The 21,792-nt window shown below is 37.4% G+C and overlaps 1 protein-coding gene across 3 annotated transcripts in view; it reads left to right on the forward strand.

The window, feature by feature from the left end:
- Positions 1-21,792, forward strand: part of FER (FER tyrosine kinase) — a 432,134-nt gene that overhangs the window by 23,849 nt on the left and 386,493 nt on the right. The window contains exon 1 of one of the 3 annotated variants that reach the window (XM_047778394.1): positions 17,158-17,422. The exons of the other annotated variants lie outside the window; for them this stretch is intronic. The gene's annotated coding sequence lies outside the window, so the exon portion shown is untranslated. Of the gene's footprint in view, positions 1-17,157; positions 17,423-21,792 lie in introns of those variants that run through there. 3 annotated transcript variants of the gene reach the window in all.

The following is a 21,792-nucleotide window of genomic DNA, read 5'->3' on the forward strand; positions in this document are numbered from 1 at the left end:
TTTTATTTTATTTTATTTACCTTTTTTTTGCCATTTCTTTGGCCGCTCCCGCAGTATATGGAGGTTCCCAGGTTAGGGCTCGAATCAGAGCCATAGCTGCCAGCTACACCAGAGCCACAGCAACAAGGGATCCGAGCCGTGTCTGCAACCTACACCACAGCTCATGGCAATGCCGGATCCTTAACCCACAGAGCAAGGCCAGGCATCGAACCCACAACCTTATGGTTCCTAGTCGGATTCATTAACCACTGAGCCACGACAGGAACTCCACATTGTACATTTTAAACTTACATGTTTTGTATGTCAATAATATCTCAAGAAACCTGGGTGGAAAAAAAGAAAAAAAAAAAAAGAATAGTGGGTACAAAGACTTTGAAGGAAGAAAGAATGTGGTAAATTTGAGGAATAGAAATAAATTCAGTTTGGCTGACACAGCAGAGGCCTGAGATAGGTAGGAAGAGGTTGTGGAAAGTAGGTTCTTATATTCTTAAATGATATCATTTAAGCTGCTAGGTGAGGCATGGACTGGTTGAGGTGAAAGTGAAAGCTGTCAATTTAGGAGCTGTGGTGAGAGATAGTGGTGCCCTAATAGGATGTTAGCATCAAGAGAGAGATGGAAGGATTTGAGATGGCTTTCTTTTTTTCAGTCAAAATTTATGTGACTTACAGCTGTTTTTGGTGTGGAGAGGAGGTGCTTAAGAAAAACTCCATGATTTTTGAGTTTTGAGCAACCAAGTGGATGCTAGTAGTAAGTATAAAATCTTTTTAGATAGTTATCCTTCCCATTATCTCAAGGATTAGTTGTTTTACCAAAAGCGAAATTAATCCTAATTCTACAAATAACATTACTGCTGGAAATAAAGTCATCTGAAAAATTCGTCATATGTACTAGTTAATACTTTGTTTTGCTTTTTGCTCTGAAATGTATGTGACTTAGTTATGAACTTAATTTCGTTTGATTTCAGAATCTTTCTGGAAGTGAAATAATTATCTGTACTTTTATACTGCATTTTAAGCCTTCTTGCCCATTTTTATTATTTATTATTTATTTATTTAGACCATGCCTGTAGCTTGTAGAAATTCCTGTAGCAGGGATTGAACGCATTCCACAGCAGTGACCCAAGCCATGGCAGGGACAACACAAGATCCTTAACCCGCTGGGACACCAGGGAATGCCTCATGCTTTCTTTTTAAAAGATAGTCTAAAATTTTAAGCCAGTATGAAAACTTTTTTTTTTTTTTTTTATCTTTTTAGGGCTGCACCCACGGCATATGGAGGTTCCCAGGCTAGGGATCTAATTGGAGCTGTTGCTGCCAGCCTACGCCAGAGCCACAGCAACTTGGGATCTGTCTGCGACCTACACCACAGCTCATGGCAATGCTGGATCCTTAACTCACTGAGCAAGATCAGGGATCGAACCTGCAACCTCATGGTTCCTAGTCAGATTCGTTAACCACTGCACCATGACGGGAACTCTGCCGGTCTGAAATCTTCACACACTGTTAGCCAAAGTTTTGATGTATAATTTTATTTTTATTTTATTTTGCAGGATCTGGAGCATCCTACTGTTAGTTGTATACCATACTGAGCTCACTTGAAAGCATTTTGCTTATCTAAGCATTTAGGAGGTTCATTTATTATCATTTTGTTTTTGCAGCTTCACAAACTGACATAGTTTTTAATTCAGTAGAAAGTGAATAGATACTAAAGTAGATCTTTCCAATTCTATGTTACTTATTTTTTTCTAAGTTAATTAGTAGTCATATCTTTCTTTTGTTTTTTTGCCAAATATTTTTACAGTGTTTTCAAAAGAGGGAAGTTAATATTTATTGTTTGTATTCTATGCAACAAGCATTTGGCTAGGTGTTTTAAATACTTTATTTTATCCTTATGCCAGTCTTAGGAGTTTTTCCTCTTTGCCTATCTTTTGAGTTTTAGAGCTGGGGAGAAGTAGTTGTGTAATGAGATTTTGTAGCTGGAAGGTTACCTTGGAGAACATTCACTTCCTCTCTTTCAGCTGAGACCCAGACCGCTCTGATTCCAAGTGGGATCATGCAGCTGGTTTTCATGTTTGCTGAGAGTAGTGCTGCTTTTACCCCTTATGTCTCTGTCAAGCTGACATCCTCTTAAGCTATCTTCCCACCCCTTCAGTATTTCATTTTGAAAATGTTCAGTGCTGCAGAAAAAATGGAAAATACTGGACAATAAACACCCATATTTACCTTTCATCTGTATTCCCTATTAACTTTTTGCTGTATTTTCTCTCTCTTTATATTTTATATATTTAAAAATATATAAAATTGAAACTATATTCAAAATATAAATATATAATTAAATGTCATACAAATTTTTACATGCATTTCCTAAGAATATAGGTAATTTTGGGCATGATTATAATATCAATATTTATATAAGAAAATTAACATTAATTTAAGACTATGTTTATTATCATGGTCCATATTCAGAGGTCCTTCGTTGTCTTTAAACAATGTTTTCAAAATTTTTTTTGGAATCAGGATTCAGTCAGGTTTTATGCATTGCATTTGATTCTTATCTCTTTATTCTCTTCTAATCTTGAACAGTTCCTGTCTGTTTTTGTTTTTCATGATCTGTACTTTTTTTTTTTAATTAATTTATCTTTTTTCCACTGTACAGCATGGGGACCAAGTTACACTTACATATATTTTCTTTTCTTTTCTTTTTTTTAATTGTTATTTCCCCAATACGATTTTTTTTCTACTGTGCAGCATGGTGACCCAGTTACACATACATGTATACATTTTTTTTCTCCCATTATTGTGCTCCATTGTGAGTGACTAGACATTGTTCTCAGTGCTACACAGCAGGATCTCACTGCTAATCCATTCCAAAAGCAATAGTTTGCATATATTAACCCCAAGCTCCCAATCCATCCCACTCCCTTCCCTTTCCTCTTGGCAACCACAAGTCTATTCTCCAAGTCCTTGTTTTTCTTTTCTGTCGAAAGGTTATTAGATTCCAGATATAAATAATATCATATGGTATTTGTCTTTTTCTTTCTGACTTACTTCACTCAGTATGAGTCTCTAGTTCCATCCATATTGCTGCAAAAGGCAGTAATTGGTTATTTTTTATGGCTAAGTAGTATTCCATTGTGTATATATACCACATCTTCCTAATCCAATCATTTGTTGATGGACATTTGGGTTGTTTCCATGTCTTGACTATTGTGAATAGCGCTGTAATGAACATGTGGGTGCATGTGTCTTTTTGAAGGAAGGTTTTGTCCAGATGTATGCCCAAGAGTGGGGTTGCTGGATCATATGGTAGTTTTTTTTTTGTCTTTTTAGGGTTGCACCTGCAGCATATGAAGGTTCCCAGGCGACCGGTCCAATCGGAGCCTACACCAGAGCCATAGCAACACCAAATCCGAGCCATGTCTGCAACCCACACCACAGCTCATGGCAATGCCATATCCTTAACCCACTGAGCGAGGCTGGGAATCAGTCCCGCAAGCTCATGGTTCCTAGTTGGATTAGTTTCTGCTGCGCCATGATGGGAACTCCTTTTATTTATTTATTTATTTGTTTGTTTGTTTTTATTTTTATTTTTTTGGTAGTTCTATGTATAGTTTTCTTTTTTTTTTGTCTTTTTGTCTTTGTTGTTGTTGTTGTTGTTGTTGTTGTTGTTGCTATTTCTTGGGCCGCTCCCGCAGCATATGGAGGTTCCCAGGCTAGGGGTTGAATTGGAGCTGTAGCCACCGGCCTATGCCAGAGCCACAGCAACGCGGGATCCGAGCTGCGTCTGCAACCTACACCACAGCTCACGGCCACGCCGGATCGTTAACCCACTGAGCAAGGGCAGGGAGCGAACCCGCAACCTCATGGTTCCTAGTCGGATTCGTTAACCACTGCGCCACGACGGGAACTCCTCATGGTAGTTTTGATTTGCATTTCTCTAATAATCAGGGATGTTGAGCATTTTTTCATGTGCTTTTTTGGCTGTCTGTATATCTTCCTTGGAGAAATGTCTATTCAGGTCTTTTGCCCATTTTTCAATTGGGTTGTTGGCTTTTTTGTTGTTGAGTTGTATAAGTTGCTTGCATATTTTAGAGATTAAGGCCTTGTCCATTGCATCATTTGAAACTATTTTTTCCCATTCTGTACGTTGTCTTTTTGTTTTCTTTTTGGTTTCCTTTGCTGTGCTTAGAAAAGGAATACAAAAATACAGTATGTTTTAAAATTGCACCCCAAAAATCAAATATCTGGGAATACACCTGACCAGGGAGGTAAAAGACTTATATGCTGAGAACTATAAAACATTAATCAAAGAAATTAAAGAAAATGTAAAGAAATGTAAAGATGTTCCATGCTCCTGGGTTGGAAAAATTAATATTGTAAAAATGGCCATACTACCCAAAGCAATCTACAGATTCAGTGCAATCCCTATCAAATTACCCAGGACATTTTCCACAGAATAGAACAAACAATCCAAAAATTTATATGGAACCACAAAAGACCCAGAATTGCCAAAGCAATTCTGAGGAACAAAAACCAGGCAGGAGGTATAACTCTCCCAGACTTCAGGCTATATTACAAAGTCACAGTCATCAAGACAGTGTGGTGCTGGTACCAAAACAGACATACAGACTAATGGAACAGAATAGAGAACCCAGAAATAAACCCAGACACCTGTGGTCAATTAATCTTTGACAAAGGAAGCAAGAACATAAAATGGGAAAAAGACAGTCTTTTAAGCAAGTATTACTGGGAAACCTGGACAGCTATATGCAAATCAATGAAACTAGAATACACCTTCACACTATGCATGAAAATAAACTCCAAATGGCTTAAAGACTTAAATATAAGATAAGACACCATCAAATTCCTAGAAGAGAACATAGGCAAAACATTCTCTGACATCCACCTTACAAATGTTTTCTCAGGTCAGTCTCCCAAAGCAACAGAAATAAAAGCAAAAATAAACCAATGGGATCTCATCAAACTGACGAGCTTTTGTATTTTCTTTTAAAAAGATATAGTTTGTGTATACCTAATGTCTTGAGAATTAGCCTGGTTTCTTTTTTTTCTTTTTTTTGGTCTTTTTTTTTTGCCATTTCTTAGGCTGCTCCCACAGCATATGGAGATTCCCAGGCTAGGGGTTGAATCAGAGCTGTAACTCCCAGCCTATACCAGAGGCACAACAACTCGGTATCCGAGCCGCGTCTGCAAGCTACACCACAGCTCATGGCAACGCCGGATCCTTAACCCACTGAGCAAGGCCAGGGATCAAACCTGCAACCTCATGGTTCCTAGTCGGATTCGTTAAACACTGAGCCACGACAGGAACTCCTAGCCTGGTTTCTTAGAACCTTATTTGTCCAAAGCTTATTCGTACTTTCCTTTTTCTCTCCAATTCTCTGAAGTTGCTGGAGATAAAATTATTTATTCCAAGCTTTTTCTTTTCTTTCTTTTTTCTTTTTTTTTTTTTTAAACCTCATTTCAACTTTAAATCTACAGGGGCTGAGGTTTTTACATTTGGTTACATTAAGTTAAAGATAAAAAAAACTCGAAGATTTATGTTGTATTCAGTCCAGAGGCACTAGTTGGCAATTGAAATTCTGCAGAAGCTACTTCCCCGTACATCATGGCCCACTCCTACCTTCTAACCAGTTGATTATACTTAGGAATATGTATATGTAGTCACCGTGGACATTATAAAGCTGTAGCAGTCTAAGTCTTCATCTTTGAAAAATGCATAATTTGAAGTGAGATGTAGATTGAAATGCAAATGATATGTGAGCAGGTTAGTAGAGGCAACCAGAGCTAGGTGCAATAAGATTTAAGTACCCACTCTTTCTGGTACCTGTTGTATAGGGCTGCCCTTTTGCGAGTATTCTCTTCCTTCCTTGCTTGCTTCTGAGTTTCACAGATTTGGTTGGTTTTCTTTTAGGAACTAGTGGCGTTTTGTGCAGAGAAAGTAGGAGGTAAGTTTTAAGCAGTACTTTCCAAATGTGGAGTGTCAAATTTTGGTGGAGAGGAAAGGAAGAAATTTCCAGTGAGGAAGGGACTACTCTGGCTTTTCTAGAGATTTCTATGAAGGCTTTTCCTTCTTAGCACTTCAGGCAGGTTTAGATTATACTTGTGTGTTTTTAGTCTGCTTAGTACAGGGATCTTTAGAGCAGTTACCGTCAGGTATTAGAACACTTCCTTGCCTCTATTAAGCTTCCAGAGGCTGCGACCAGTACTTTTTTTCACTGTACTGAGGACCTCACTCAGTACCTGGCATATTGCAGACATTTTCAAAGTTCTTATTGGATGAATAAATAAATGAATGAATGAAAGCCTTTTACTAAGACATAGAGCAAAAAGAGATTCCTCTCCTGAGCAACCACAGTAATGATTTGATCTGTGGTTAGACCAGTTTATTGTTGAAGTGCTAAATTAGACTTAGAATTGGTTCTGGTGAAACCTGAAACAAATGAAGGAACAGAGAAAGATGAGATTTGTGGTTCAGAAGCCTGAGATATTGAACAAGGATGAAATTGTCCGGTGGAAACCAGAAGCATTCTATGTGAATACAATTGGGAGATTTTTCTATTTCATGATATAAATACTTTGTCATTTTCTGAATAAAAAGAAATGTATTTGAAGGAGAAATAGTTTTTAATCCTAAGTATTCCATTTTGAAATTTGATTTTTTTCTTCTTAATCCTCAGTCTTAAGAAAAACATGTTGAGGAGTCTTTTCTTTACATCTTTTTACTATTATAAAATGAATATCCTCTTATAAAAGTACAAACTGGAGATACATGAAATAAAAGTGACATTCTGTCCAATGTTCTAAATAACTCTCCCTCTTCAGAGGTAGCCAGTGTTAAAAGTTTGATGTGTATCACTTTGGACTTTTAAAACATATGTACAGTCATGCCTTGGTATCTGCATAGGATACCAGTGATCCAGGATCGCTGCTGCTAACAGCCTCTTGTATAAAATGGCATAGTATTTGCATATAGCCTACACACATCCTCCCATATACAAGCAAACCTCAGAGATAGTGTGGATTTAGTTCCAGACCACTGCAATAAAGTGAATCGCAATAAAGCAAGTCACACAATTTTTTTGGTTTTCCAAGGCACATAAAAGTTATATTTACACTGTACTTTGTTTTTTTTAAGTGTGCAGTAGTATTATGTTTTTAAAAAACAATGTATATACCTTGATTAAAAATACTTTATTGCTGGAGCTCTCTCGTGGTGCAATGGGTTAAGAATCCAGCGTGATCCCTGCAGTGGCTGGGGTCACTGCTGTGGCGTGTGTTTGATCTCTTGCCCAGGAACTTCCTCATGCCGTGGGCATGGCCCAAAAAAATATTTTATTGCTGAAAAATGCTAACCATCATCTGAGCCTTCAGTGAATCTAATAATAACATCGAAGATCACTGATCCCAGTAATGAAATGTTTGAAATATTGAGAGAATTACCAAAATGTGACGTGAAGTGAGAAAATGCTGTTTGAGAAATGGCACCACTAGATTTGCTTGATGCAGGGTTGTTACAGACCTTCAATTTGTAAAAAAATGCATTATCTGTGAAGTGAAACACAATAAAATGAACTAGGCCTGTACTTTAAATCATCTCTAGATTACCCACGATACCTAATACAGTGTAAATGTTATGTAAAAAGTTGCTGGTATGTGTGTGGCAAATTCAAGTTTTGGCTCTTGGAACTTTTAGGAATTTTTTTCCCTCAATTATTTCGATTTCACTGTTGATTGCATCCATGGATATGGAACCTGTGGCTGTGACAAGCCGACTGTATTAAAAAATGTGTGTTTATATTTGCATAATTTAAAAAATAAGATCATTTGATACACATGTTCCAAAATTTGCTTTTCCTGCTTATTGTTTCGTTTCTATTTATATTTCATGTACTTCCAAAATTTCTCTGATGTGACTTTATATTCAAAATGTAAGAGAATAGAATCACTAGCAGAAAGTAACAAAAACCAGAGTTAATTGAATATACAGGAAAATACATTTAATAAGCTCATGCTAATGAAAATACCTGCTAGTTTTTATCTGTGTAATTGCTGTCCGTTAATTTAGAAGTACCTCTTTTTGACTTGTTTAATCTTTACGAAATTATAAAAGCGATCATTTTTCATATGATGCACTACAGAATAAACACACAGGAGATAGTTAGAGGAAGACGTTGAGACTCATTGAGTATATCCATGGGAATCCACCTATATGCCTGACATTGTATAAGAAACATGAAGATGTAGTCATGAATAGGATGCTGTACTTCCTGAGTGCATGATAACAAAGAGCCAGAGGCAAGAGGAGGCTGGCTGCAGGAGGTGATCTAAGCACAGTCTTGAAATACTAGTAAGAGGTAGCCGAGCTTTAAAAAAATGGCTAGAGGGAATAAAGAATTGATTCAGAATTGGAGGTTTTTATGACAAATGCGTTAGAAAGAAAGTCAAGGGAAGTCAGCTGACTCTCAATGTGTATGGAAAGAAGTAGAGGGGCTACATGTCCTAGTTTGACTAGGACAGACCAGGTTTACACCTGCAGTCCTGGCATTAATAAAGAATAAATAAAGAACAGCATTCTTTATAAAGAATAAAGAATAGAAGAAATAATTTTACTCTTGAGAGTCCCCCCAGTTCTGGATATTAACATCCTTACTCTAAAAGGGAGAGAATATGGGGGAGCTGATAAATTTTAGAGAAAATAGTTTGATCAGTGGGTGGTTGAGATCACTTTGAGAGGAAAGAGTAGATAGTTCAGATTCCAGAGAGGGATAGGAAGTTAGTAGGTTAGAGTCTCAATCTAGAATATTAAAATTTACCATTGTAGAGATGAAACAGTTTTGGATTCTGGCTAGGGCCAGTTGCAGTGGGTAGTTGAAATGGACTTGATTGAATGGTTCTTTGGAGAACAGAAAGGGTACAGAGGTCAAAAAGCTCCATGGATGAAGCTAAGAGTTGGGTTGGAGAATAAGATTTGGGAGCAAGTGGAGATTGAGAGGCAGATTGGAAGTAATAATAGCAAGGTGGGATAGGATTTGGTAAAGCTGAATGGTGTAAATTTCAAAGGCGAAGAGATTTTTAAGTAAGATTGGAAGAGCAGTGATTTAGAAATGAAACTGGGGGATCAGGGTAATGTTACCCATCCCTCCACTCCACCCCACCCCTTTCCCCTGCACCCTATCTCCATGGATATGGGTGATGGAATGTAAGCAAGGTGTGCTCCTTCCTGAGAGTTCTGTGTTTTGGGGGAACCAGATGGGAATTGGAGGACAGAGGTTTAGCGAGGTTTATTTACAAACGGAATGGAATGCTGGAAGAACAATTTAGGAAGAAAACAGATATGTTGGGCATGGCTATAAAGAAGGATAGGATGGGAGTGGAGATTAGGCCTTGCCTTTTGGGAAAAGATGGAATTACCCAAAAAAGCCAAGAATGAAACTAATTTTTCCTCCATGTTCTAAACAGTGGCGCAAGGTTTGTCTGATCTGGGCTCCCTGACAGGCTTTCTCATTGCAGAGTAGAGACTGGCTTTGGCCTAGTTCTTATAATGTGCAACTGACAACACCTTGTTGGTTGCCATTCTGTTAGCGTATGTGTGCCTTTAATGAGCCTCTTTGAAAGTACACATATAGGTGTTGAGATTAATTTGGCTTCTCCCTACATTGTTACTGTCTTTGAAGGAAAAAAACTTGGCCTTAATTTGAACTCTTATAATAATTGATCCTATAGGAAGAGTTAAAGGTCAGGAGATAACAGTTATATTCTGGAATTTAGGGCACGCAAGGATACAGGCACTGTGGTCACACTCCGTCCTTTTAACCTTTTGTTCTCCTGTTTTCCTTCAAATCAGGTATGTTTCATGAACATGCTCCCTGTTTTTTCAGCTGTGTATCCTTGCTTATGTTCAGATATTTCCTTAGACAGGAACCCTCCTCCATCCCTGCTCTTCTGTGCTCTGTATCATGTGGGTGCTCTCTCTCTCAAGCAATGGCTACTTTTTAATGTCTCCTCAAAGCTGGACACATCGAATACTTTATCTTTGCCAGCCTTCACAACAACCCTGAAAACTAGGTAGTACTATCCCCACTATAAAGGTAAGAAAACTGATCTTTTAGGAGGTTAATTAAAATGTACAGATACACAGCTATGAAATGGTAGCGTTAAGATTTCAACCCAGGAGTGTTTACAAAGCCATCTCCCACCTACACCTTTGCGGAGAGACATGCAATATGTGCGGTCCTTTGTGGCTGTCCCTCAAGGCTTGCCAGAGGTGTTCTCTTTTTTTTTTTTTAAATTAAAAATTGTTGGGAATTCATGTTGTGGTGCAGTGTAGATGAATCTGACTAATATCCATGAGGATGTGGGTTCGATCCCTGGCCGTGCTCAGTGAGTTAAGGATCTGGCGTTGCCGTGAGCTGTGGTGTGGGTCACAGATGTGGCTCAGATCCAGTGTGGCTGTGGTGTGTGCCAGCAGCTACAGCTCCGATTTGACCCCTAGTCTGGGAACTTCCATATGCCACGGGTGTGGCCCTAAAAAGCAAATAAGTAAATAAATAAAAAAAATTGTTTTTCCACCTTTAATTTGATATAATTGACATAGTATTAGTTTAAGCTATAGAGGATGATACACATACACCCTGTGAAATGATATTCTCTTCATAAAGGCTTTTTGAGTCCTCTGCTCAGTTGTGCTCTTTCCTTTCTTTGTGTCTTTGCAGTGCTTTGTACCTCAGGCTTTTATATTCCCTGAAGGCTTCCCTGATGTCTCTAGGAATGTTGTACATACATTCTCTGTAAACCCACTGAGTTTATAACCAATTTGTATTCATGAGGCTGTTTAATTCTGTGGCATTTGTTTGTTTCCAAGTTTGTCACCTCTACTGGTGATGAGCTTCTTGTGATATCTTGGTATTCCTGGCACTGAGAAATCTGCCTGGCAAATAGAGGCTCACTACTGTCACTGAATGAATTTTGAATGAATTGTATCATTGTACCTGTGAGCTTGTCTGTTCTTAATAAACTGTGAATTATTTGAAGGCAGTAACCCAGGGTTGTATTTATCTTTGTATCCTTAACAGTGTCTCTCCCATGGTTATGCAATATATACCTGTTGATTTATATAATATATTAAAACAAAAAATGCTGTTAATAATCCTGCTCTCCTTAAATAATTTTAAATTTCAGGACTTCGAGTGCATTTTAAAATTAAAAAAATAGTTAATTTAAACCAAACATGTTGTTCATTTGTTTATAAACACGCACAGTTTTTATTCAGTGTTCTCTCTCAATGAAACACCATTATCTATTAATGCTCTTCCAGTAGGCTGTTTGGCTAATCTAGTACTGTTTCAGTTGAATTTAAATTTTATTTTAAATTGAGCTAAAGCATTTGAAATAAGGAAAGTGTAGAAGGAGTTTTAGATACTGTATCTGTAAGGTGGTCAAGGTCAGCATATATTAACTGGTAATGAATGACCTTGTCTTCGTAGTTAAACTTCAGTGACTGACTCATTCCTGCCTAACTGCTTCTGAAAAAGCACCTCACTTTCTATTCATGTGACATTAGTTTTTTTGGCTTGTTACTGTGATTATTACTTGTACACTTGGTGGCTTTTTTGACTTTGTTTCTGTCTTGATATTTTGTTCAAATAGTCACTGTTTCTGACTTTTGTCAGTATGGAAGCATATAAAAGGTAAGAAATATTTTTAAGTAATTGTTTTTTGTACTTTAACTGGTTAATGATTTTATAGTTTTTATCAGTGAACAAGCATATTCTAATAAAGTAACTTGAAGCATAAACTGATCTGAATGGGTTTTATTAGTCAAGGATTATAAATTCAAACTCTATTAAATTTCTTGCAAGCTTATGAGAATCTCTTGGGGAAGAGTGAAAGGTTCTCTATTTCTGTTACACAGCTTTTATTCATTTATTTTCTGATTTTTTCTAAATAAGCATACCCATTCTGGTATACTTGAATTTTTGGCTCAATGTTAAAAAAAAAAAAGGGAATAATTAAAGAAATAGTTTTGACCATAATGTCATCTGTGTTAAAATAAATCTCCCTTACTTGAAAGAAAGCATTCAATACAGATAAAAGTTTCTTTATGCTAAATAAAAACAGTATTTTCACCTCTATATTTGGAGAATGTAAAAATGTTGCCAGTTGTGGAGCCAAAAATTGAAAAACAAGAAACATTTTTTTTTCTAATTTTTTGTCTTTTTAAAATTTTTTCTTATTTTTTTAGGACCTCACTGGAGGCATATAGAGGTTTCCAGGCTAGGGACTGAATTGGAACTACAGCTGCCGGCCCACGCCACAGCCACAGCAACTCGGTATCCCAGCCGCATCTGCAACCTGCACCACAGCTCATGGCAACGCCGGATCCTTAACCCACTGAATGAGGCAAGGGACCAAACCTGCATCTTCATGGATACTAGTTGGGTTTGTTACCGCTCAGCCACAATAGGAACTCCTCAAGAGACATTTTAAAACAAATACTGCATATGCCCTTATATTTACAAGAAATACCTCGTGAGTTCTATTGTCCTTCCAAGGAAACTAGTTATCTGTTTTATATCCTGCAACTTAATAATGTCCATTTTTGTTTAAGAAGTCTGTATTTGCAGATCTACTTTATACAAAATGAAATTCTATTTTTGAAAATATGGCAGATTTTAATGTTTCTCTTAAAGTTTTTAATCACTATTTATGGTGAATTGAAAACTCAGTGTATCTCACTTGATCCCAAATACCAAATTGAATACCATTAAATAAGAATGATTTATATAAATCTAAATGATAGTTTTTTTTTTTTTTAGAATTTTTACTAGTTTCACTTTTAAAAAAGATATTATTTAAAAATAGATATCTTCGGAATTCTCTGGTAGCTTAGTGGGTTAAGGATCCAGTATTGTTACTGATGTGGCTCAGGCTGCTGCTGTGGTATAGGTTCGATCCCTGGCTCCAAAACTTACACATGCTGTTGTGTGGCAAAAAAAAAAAAAAAAAAGACATCTTTGTTAATAACATGCATTTACTTTTGTATAATACTGTATTTCTGCCTGATTTGTACTTACAATTCACTAAATTATAGAAATAGTTCTTTAAAATCTCATTTATAAATCTTTTAAAAAATTAGTTTGCTCTTGCAGTTATTTATAATGGATTGAATGCCTGCTGTATCTGGGTAATAATTTTAGCTCCAGTGATGTAAAGATGAAAACTCTGTGATGTCTTTATTTCCATGTAGCTCATACTTTAATGAGAGAGATATACCTGAACAAATAATTAAAATAGATGATGAGAAATATTACAGTAATCGGAGATACATACATGATCCCTGAAATGCAAGAAAAGGGAACAACGCCTAAGTTGGTCTGGGTGGTTGTGGTTTCGGGGATGGTCAGAGAAGGCTTCACAGAGAATACAACTTAGTTTAATTGTTGATAACTCTCCAAGCAGAGGAGGAGAAACAACACTTAGACTGAAGGAACAGCGTCTGCAAAGGCGCTGAGGTGTATGATCGTGAGACATTTCAGGGATTATAGGTAGTTAGGTTGAGGTACTACTTTTGATGGTGGAAGGCTGTCTGAGGCCAGCTTTGATTACCTGGCACAGGAGCTTCAATTTTAACCTGTAGGTTAGGGTCGTACATAGTATTAACCTAGTGTTACAAGTAGTGGTAAAATTAATACCTGGTATCACTAAGTATCCTAAAGAATAAAGATGGCTAAGTAGGGATTGTATGATATGGAGGTGTGTGTGTATAATGTTGTATATAGCCTCAACCAGTTAATTCATTTAACAGATTTTTATTGTCTACTGAATATGCAAGGCACTGTTTTAAGTGCTGGTGGGAGAATAGAACTGAGTAATTCTTTGGCTGATACAAATACAAATCAGTCTGTATTATACCCTCACCCACACTCTCTGTTCTTCTTTGTAAGTTTTGGCCACAAAATGACTGTATAATTTCCCTATAATTTTTTTCATCTTCCTCATGGTTGACATAGGCACCTCTGTCCTATGACTTGTAGGAGAATGTAGCTAAATTTGTAGCACTATCTCCACATTATTGTTCTTCCCCCCAGCTGTAGTTTGAGGTCTGGGCATTACTTTTTTTTTTTTTTTTCAATTGAAATTTCTTTTGAGGTAATTGTAGATGAACACGCAGTTGTATGAGATAATAATCCCTGTCTATTTTTTCCAGTTTCCCCCCCATGGTAACATTTTGAAAAACTATGAGAACTATAGTATTAACATTGACATAATTCACTAATCTTACTCATATTTCTGCAGTTTTAACTCTACCCCTCTGTTGTGTATATACTAAGTTCTATAACATTTTATTACCTGTCTAGATTCATGTATCTGCCACTACTATCAAGGTACTGACAAGTTCCAAGACTATTAGAAACCCTTGTGTTCCTCTTGTGTTGCCACACTTACCACCCCTTTCCACTCTCTAGGTCCCAAACCCTGGCAACCCCTAATCTGTTCTTTTCCCAAAATTCTGTCATTTCAAGAATGTTATATAAATGTGATCATACAATATATAACTTTGAGGGATTGGCTTTTTTCATTCAGCAGGATTCATGGAGATACATCCAAGTTGTTAGATCCACATTGATAGATTGTTCCTTTTAGCTATAGGTAGTATTCCATTGGTGTGCATTCATCTGTTGAAGGATCCCTGTGTTGATTCCAGCTTTTGGTTGTTTCAAATAAAGCTGCTGTGAACACTTGTGTTCAGGTTTTTGTGTGAAGGCATGTTTTCATTCTGTGGCATAGAGGTCCAAGACTGCAGTTGCTGGGTCATATGGTAGTTAGTTAAATGTTGAGTTTTATAAGAAGCCAGAGTGGCTGTACCATCTTGTCTACTGACCATCAACAAATGAGTGATCCAGTTTTTCCATATCCTTACAAGTGTTTGGTCTTGTCATTATTTATCTATTTTTTTAGACATTTTGACAGGTCTGTAGTGGTATCTCATTGTGGGTTTTAGTTGTATTTCTGCAATGGCTGATTTCTATTGAACATCTTTTTTTTTTTGCCATTTTTATATCCTTTTCTGTGAAAAGTCTCTTCATGTCTTTTGCTTATTTTATCTTTGGATTGTTGTTGTTGTTAACTGTTGAATTTTGAGAGAGTTTATGTATTCTGGGTACCAGTCCTCTGTTAGACAATGCGGTTTCCAGATATTTTCTCCCAAACATAAAACAAACAAAAAAAAAGATAGCTTCTCTTTTTATCATCTTCACATGGACTTTCATAGGGAAGATGTTTTTACTTTTGAAGAGCCCAGTTTATCAGTTTTTTCTTTTATGGATTGTGTTTTTTATATGAAATCTGAGAATTCTGCCTAGCTTTGGATCCTGAAGATTTCCTCCTAATTTTTTTTTCTGGACATTTTGCAATTTTATCTTTACATTTAAGCTTATGATCCTTTTGAATTAATTTTTGTGTAAGGTGTTCAGTTGTGGTTCACTTTTTTCTTTTTTCTCTTTCTTTTTTCCCTCCCTTCCTCCTTCCTTCTGCTTTTATAGATATCCAGTTCCTCTAGTACCATTTATTAAAAAGGCTAGTTTTCCTCCATTGAATTGCTTCTGTACTTTTGTCAAAAAATAGTTGAGCATATTTGTGTGGTCTATTTCTGGGTTCTTTATTCTTGTCTGTTAATCTGTGGTCTGTCCTCTACTACTGCCATGCTATCTTGATCTTTCATTCACCAAGACAGACATATTTCTGTGAATACTCTTTTAGCTGTATTTTCTGCTCTCTTTCTGGAACTCAGATGGTGCAAATGTTGGGTCTTTCATTATTGTCCCACAGGTCCCTGAGGCTTTATTGTTTATTTTTTTCAGTCTATTTTCTTTCTTTCTTTTTTCTTTTTCTTTTTTTTTTTTTTTGGTCTTTTGTCTTTTCAGGGCCTCCCCTGCAGCACACGGAAGTTCTCAGGCTAGGGCTTGAATTGGAGCCGTAGCTGCAGGCCTATGCCACAGCCACAGCAACACCAGATCTGAGCTGCGTCTGCAACCCATACCACAGCTCATGGCAGCACCAGATCCTTAACCCACAGAGCGAGGCCAGGGATCAAACTCACAACCTCATGGTTCCTGTTGGATTCGTTTCTGCTACGCCATGATGGGAACTCCTTCAGTCTATTTTCTCTCTGTTGTTTGGATTGGTTGACTTTTATTGCTCTGTTCTTAGATTCACTGGTTTTTATCCTCTATCGAGCCCTTCCTGTGACTTTTTTCTTCCTGTTGCTCCTTTTTTAGTTCTGTAGTTTCTATCTGGTTACTTTTGTAACTTTTTTTTTCTAGACTTTTTATAATTATTTTAAGAGAGTTTGCAATTGATGTTTTACATTTAAGAGAATTTGTAATTGATTGTTGAAGCATTTTTATGATGGCTGATTTAAAATCCTTTTCTTATAATTCCAACATTTGATTCATCTTGATGTTGGTGTTAGTTGGCTTTTCTTATTCATTTTTGATTTTTTCTTGGTTCTCAGTATGATAGATGACTTTTCAACTGAATCCTAGATATTTTATCTATTATGTTAGGAGACTCAGGGCCCTATTTTAATCTCTTATTTTCACAGACCATCAGTCACTCTGTTTAGATTTAACATGCAGGTCTTGACCTATTTTTGTGGGTTGTGGTTGCAATGACAGTTTAATTTTCAGAGTCTTTGTGTCGTTATCTTGGTTTGCTATATCTGGTATCACTAGGGCTCCCAGTGGTTCCTGCTGGTGCTGCTTGAGAGAGTAGGAGACATTTTTCTTAGGCTGAGCTACTAGCTGTAAATTAAAGAAGTGAGATGTTACTTCCTTATCATGCCTCCTAATTTCCCTAGTGCCTCTGGGTAGGAAAGGAAAGTCTTGGACTCACAGAGAAGAAGGAGCTTCCTGGACTGGACCTCTTACTAAAGCTTACTAAAGCCTCTTGCTAGTTCTGTGTACCTGCTGCAGCATTTCTGGGTAGGAAAGGAGATCCTGTGGGGACAGGGAAGCTTCTTTCCTTCATTTCTTTTTTTTTCAGTTGTCTATATGTACTTTATTTTTAAATTTTATTGGGGTATCATTGATTGACAAGGAGGCTTCCTGACTTGGGCTGCTTGCTCTAGCTGGATCTCTCTTGCTGTTTCTTCCTGCCTAGTTCCGTTTCTCTTGGCAGAAAAGGGGATTCTCAGGCCTATCAGGGAAGGAGAGTACTTCCCCTGGCTGTTTGTTTTTGGTGAGGCTCCCAGTCTGAATCCCTTGCTGGTGGGGTCTGGCTTGCTTGACGTTGTCACAGGGACTCTTGTTGGATCCTGGGAGGAGTTAGCCTACGTGGACTGCTTTTCATTACTAGACTGACTGTTGGGAAAAGTCAGGTCTGGATGGCCTTTTTCTATTGGGTAAGTGGAATACAAGACACCTTGCCTTTCTGCTTTTCTTCCATTCCTAGGGCCAAGGAGTTTGCCTTCTTTCTGCCTTTTAGAGTTCTTCTTTGGTTGTCTCTTGCTTTTTCCAGTGTTTATAATGTGTTTCGTGGAGCAGAACAGGGAAAAGTGGTTTATGCCATCTTGTCTGGATCAGAAGCTAGGCTATACTTTTTTTTTTTTTTTTTGGCCAAATCCACAACCATGTGGAAGTTCCCAGGCCAGAGACTGAACCTGTGCCACAGCAGTGACCTGAGCTACTGCAGTGATGGTGATGGATCCCTAATCTGCTGCACCACAAGGGAACTCCTAGATTTTACTTTTGATTTTGATTTCTTTGTCATTTGAGCATGGAGATAGGGGTTGGAGAGATACTGGCTAGGACTGAGTTTGGCTTGTTGGGGCCCCTGCCATTTACTCCCTCTGATGAGATTCCATTAAACACCCTGGTATTTCTGGATTTAATTTCATCTGCCAAATTCTGGCCTGCAAAATGGCAAGCCAAGGCTGCCCTCCTCCTTGAATTTTCTGAGGTCCTGTCTTGGTAGAAGCTTCTTTCTTTAGTTATTTTCTTGATTTTACCCTGCGTTTGTGTTTTCAACCTCTGATGCTTCTTTTCACGTTGGACTATCCCATGTGAATTCTCAGGATTTTGTTAATTCTCCTTCCTCAGGATATCTCCTGGAAGTTAGGGTAGTGTTGGGCACATTTCCATGCTGCCTAGAGCACCAAAATTTTCTTTCTTTCCTTTGAGACTGTGTTGTGAAACTTGTGGCATAAAGCTGTACTCCTTAATTTGCTGATGATATGTTTACATTTTTATTTTTTTAAGCCAGTTTTTGTTCTTTTCATTAGTTTTTGGTGGTTGGAACTTCTCAGGTTCTTCTTTCACTGTACCAGCTTTACCGAAAGTTCCAATAATGGCTTTTTGTGGCTTTCACATCTCCCTCTGACATTTGACATTGCTAATAACTTCCTTTTTATCCTTGCATTTGCAACTGGGGTCAAATCTCTTTTATTCTTTTGCTTACTTAATCTCTACCCTTTGTTTGGCTTTTCCTCCCCTAGTTCCTCCATTGACAGTTCTCATGGGCTTTGTCCTTAACTTTGCTTTTCTGTCAACATTCAGTCTATTGGTTTCATCAGCTTTAAGCAGTTGACTCTCAAATTTGGATCTTTAGCTTTAAAATTTTATCGAGGCATTATTTCCTGCTGAAATGAATGTATTTTCTTTAAAGTAGCCCCATATCCTAGTCTTCCTTTTCTATTGATATTGTCACTATTTCTTATGAAAGCCTTGAAGTTGTCACTGGATCGTCTGTCACTCTCCCTCTCAGCCCATTTACCAGGTCAGGGCTCTTTCATCCTAATTCTAACTGACATTGTCAATAAAAGATCCTCATTTCTCAAGCTATTATGACTTGTTAATTTGCCTTCTTATGTCTCATTGTATGTTTTTGCTCTCTTCAAGCTATTTTCTACCTCGTTTCCAGATTAAAATCTTTATGTCTCTTTTGATTAACTATAACATAGATATAGAAAAGTGTACAGATCACAGGTGCTTAGCTTTATGAAGTTTCACAAACTGAACATACTTGTGTAACTAGTACTGGGATGTTAATCATTTAAAACGTCACATTCATGACCTTGTTATTTTGCCTTAAAAACCAACTAACTAAAGGAGTCGGAGCCTTACTAGTTTCCTTAATACTAAAATAGCAAGAGATAAATTGGCATGCCATCTGCCACTGCTTGCCACAGATAGCTTGATTTTGGAGACATTTCTTTTCTTACTTCACCCTCTACTTATTTTACCCATACTGCTTCCTGAAATATATTTCCTTTTTTGACTTATAATCTAAATCATGATTATTATTCCAGCCTTACCTCATATCTTACCATTTCTAGGAAACTTTTCGGGGCTACTCCAATTTTTATTAATTCTTTTCTTTTTCTCATCAGAAATTCCTTGATTTTTTGAATAAGTATTAACAATATGTTTACCTAAAACAAAATTTAATGGTACCAAAAGGAAATGATGAAAAATCTCTCTTCCATTCTTGTGAGCCAGCCACTGTGTGTTCTTCTAGAAATATTTTATGCACTTACAAGTAAGTTTAATTGCCTTTATTCTTCCTTCTTCTTACATAATATAAGCATACCAAGTTCTTTATTTTACTTTTTTCTATTAATAGTTCTTTTTTTTGTTTGTTTTTTGTTTTTTGTCTTTTTGCTATTTCTTTGTGCCGCTTCCGCAGCATATGGAGGTTCCCAGGCTAGGGGTCTAATCGGAGCTGTAGCCGCTGGCCTACGCCAGAGCCACAGCAACGCGGGATCTGAGCCGCGTCTACAACCTACACCACAGCTCACAGCAATGCCGGATCGTTAACCCACTGAGCAAGGGCAGGGACCGAACCCGCAACCTCATGGTTCCTAGTCGGATTCGTTAACCACTGCGCTACAACGGGAACTCCTATTAATAGTTCTTAATGATAGTTCCAGATCAATACACAAATATTCTTTTTTTATGTTAGGGCTGAATGATATTCTACTGAATGACTATGCTATGATCGTATCCACCACCTATGGTTGTAAAGGTTGGACACTGAACAAATTCACATAGACTGTGATTTGAATGGTATTCCCTAGGATTTCTCAGTTACAAGAAAATGCAGAAGCTAATTCCCTTAATTCCTAAAGTATTTATAATCTCTACTGATTTAATAATTAGACATAGCCTTAATGATAGAGTTGTAAAAAATTTTATTTGTCATTCCTCAAGGAGCAATACCATATATTAAATTATTTTATATTCACCCTCACTTAGAATATTGGTGAATATAAATAAGTCCTTAGAATGGGCTGGAGTGTTTCCCACACAGCTGCCAGATTCTGTTTCCCTTTTTATTCTTCTAAGCTCTTCATACTCCTTTTGAAGTTCCTGATGATGAAAGAAAAAAAATGCTGTCAAAGCTTAGACCAGAACTAGATGTATTTAGAAGCAGAAATGATATTTATTCAAAGTTACAAAATAAAATGAACCATAATCTGGAGTTCCTGGTGGTTCACTGGGTTAAGGATCTGGCTTTGTCACTGCTGTGACTCTGATTGCTGCTGTGGCCAGGGTTTGTTCAGTCCCTGGCCTGGGAACATGCTGTGAACACGGCTGACAAAAAAAAAAAAAATTAGGAGTTCCTGTCATGGCTCAGTGGAAACAAACCTGATTAGCATACATGAGGATGCAGGTTCAATCCTTGGCCTCACTCAGTGGGTTAAAGATCCCACGAGTTGTGGTGTAGGTCACAGACTCGGCTTGGGTCTGGTGTTGCTGTGGCATAGGCTGGCAGCTACAGCTCTGACTTCGACCCCTAGCCTGAGAACCTCCATATGATGCAGATGTGCCCCTAAAAAGACAAAAAAAAAAAAAATTACAATCTCATATAGTTAAAAAAAAGTTTCACCATTCTTTGTCCTAAAAAAAAAAAAAAAAGTTTTTTATTCTTCTTTTCAGAACATGGGATGAGATAGAGTATATCTTCACTAAGGCTTAGCTCACCTGTAGGTAAAATAACAGAATAATTGTTCTTTTTTTGTGACCCATGAAGATATAGTATTTGAAAGTAAATTTTTTAAAGCTGCTACCTACAAGATGAGACAACTGGGATTATCCTACTTGATTTTAAAGTGAATAAATCAATTCCTTTGTACTGATTTGTTTACGTCAATGTCCATTTAGTATCCTGGTTGCTACTTTGGAAATCTTTTTTTTTAGGGCCGCACCAGCAGCATACAGAGGTTCCCAGGCTAGGGGATGGATGAATCTAAGTTATAGCTGCTGGTCTACACCACAGCCACAGCAACATCAGATCTGAGCCGCGTCTGTGACCTACACCACAGCTCATGGCAAAGGCTGGATCCTTAACCCAGTGAGCAAGGCCAGGGATTGAACCCGAAAACTCATGGTCCCCTGAGCCACAATGGGAACACCTACTTTGAAATCTTGACGAAGTACGTTTTTCCATAGTCTTTTCTGCCCTCTTCTTGTTTCATCATAAACCCACAACTTTCAGTTGAGAAAAAAATTTGTAATTTGTTCTGTTTGGAAAGCCCACATTTTTATCATCTCTTTAGATGCTATCACTGAGGTTAGAGAGGTAAACCTTGTCTCATTTTCAGCTGAATTAAGAAGAAATTGACCTCTGGTATGATGAGCCAGACCTAAAAGTAAAATATGTACATTGTTATTTGTTTAATTGACCCGGAAAGATTCACTGCCTGAAATTTTAGAAGACGAGGAGGAAAATACATTCTATCATAGTTCTTGAGATTTATAGAAAACAAGCAGG

This window comes from Phacochoerus africanus, chromosome 4 (assembly GCF_016906955.1).
Source record: "Phacochoerus africanus isolate WHEZ1 chromosome 4, ROS_Pafr_v1, whole genome shotgun sequence".
Classification (NCBI taxonomy): Eukaryota; Metazoa; Chordata; class Mammalia; order Artiodactyla; family Suidae; genus Phacochoerus; species Phacochoerus africanus.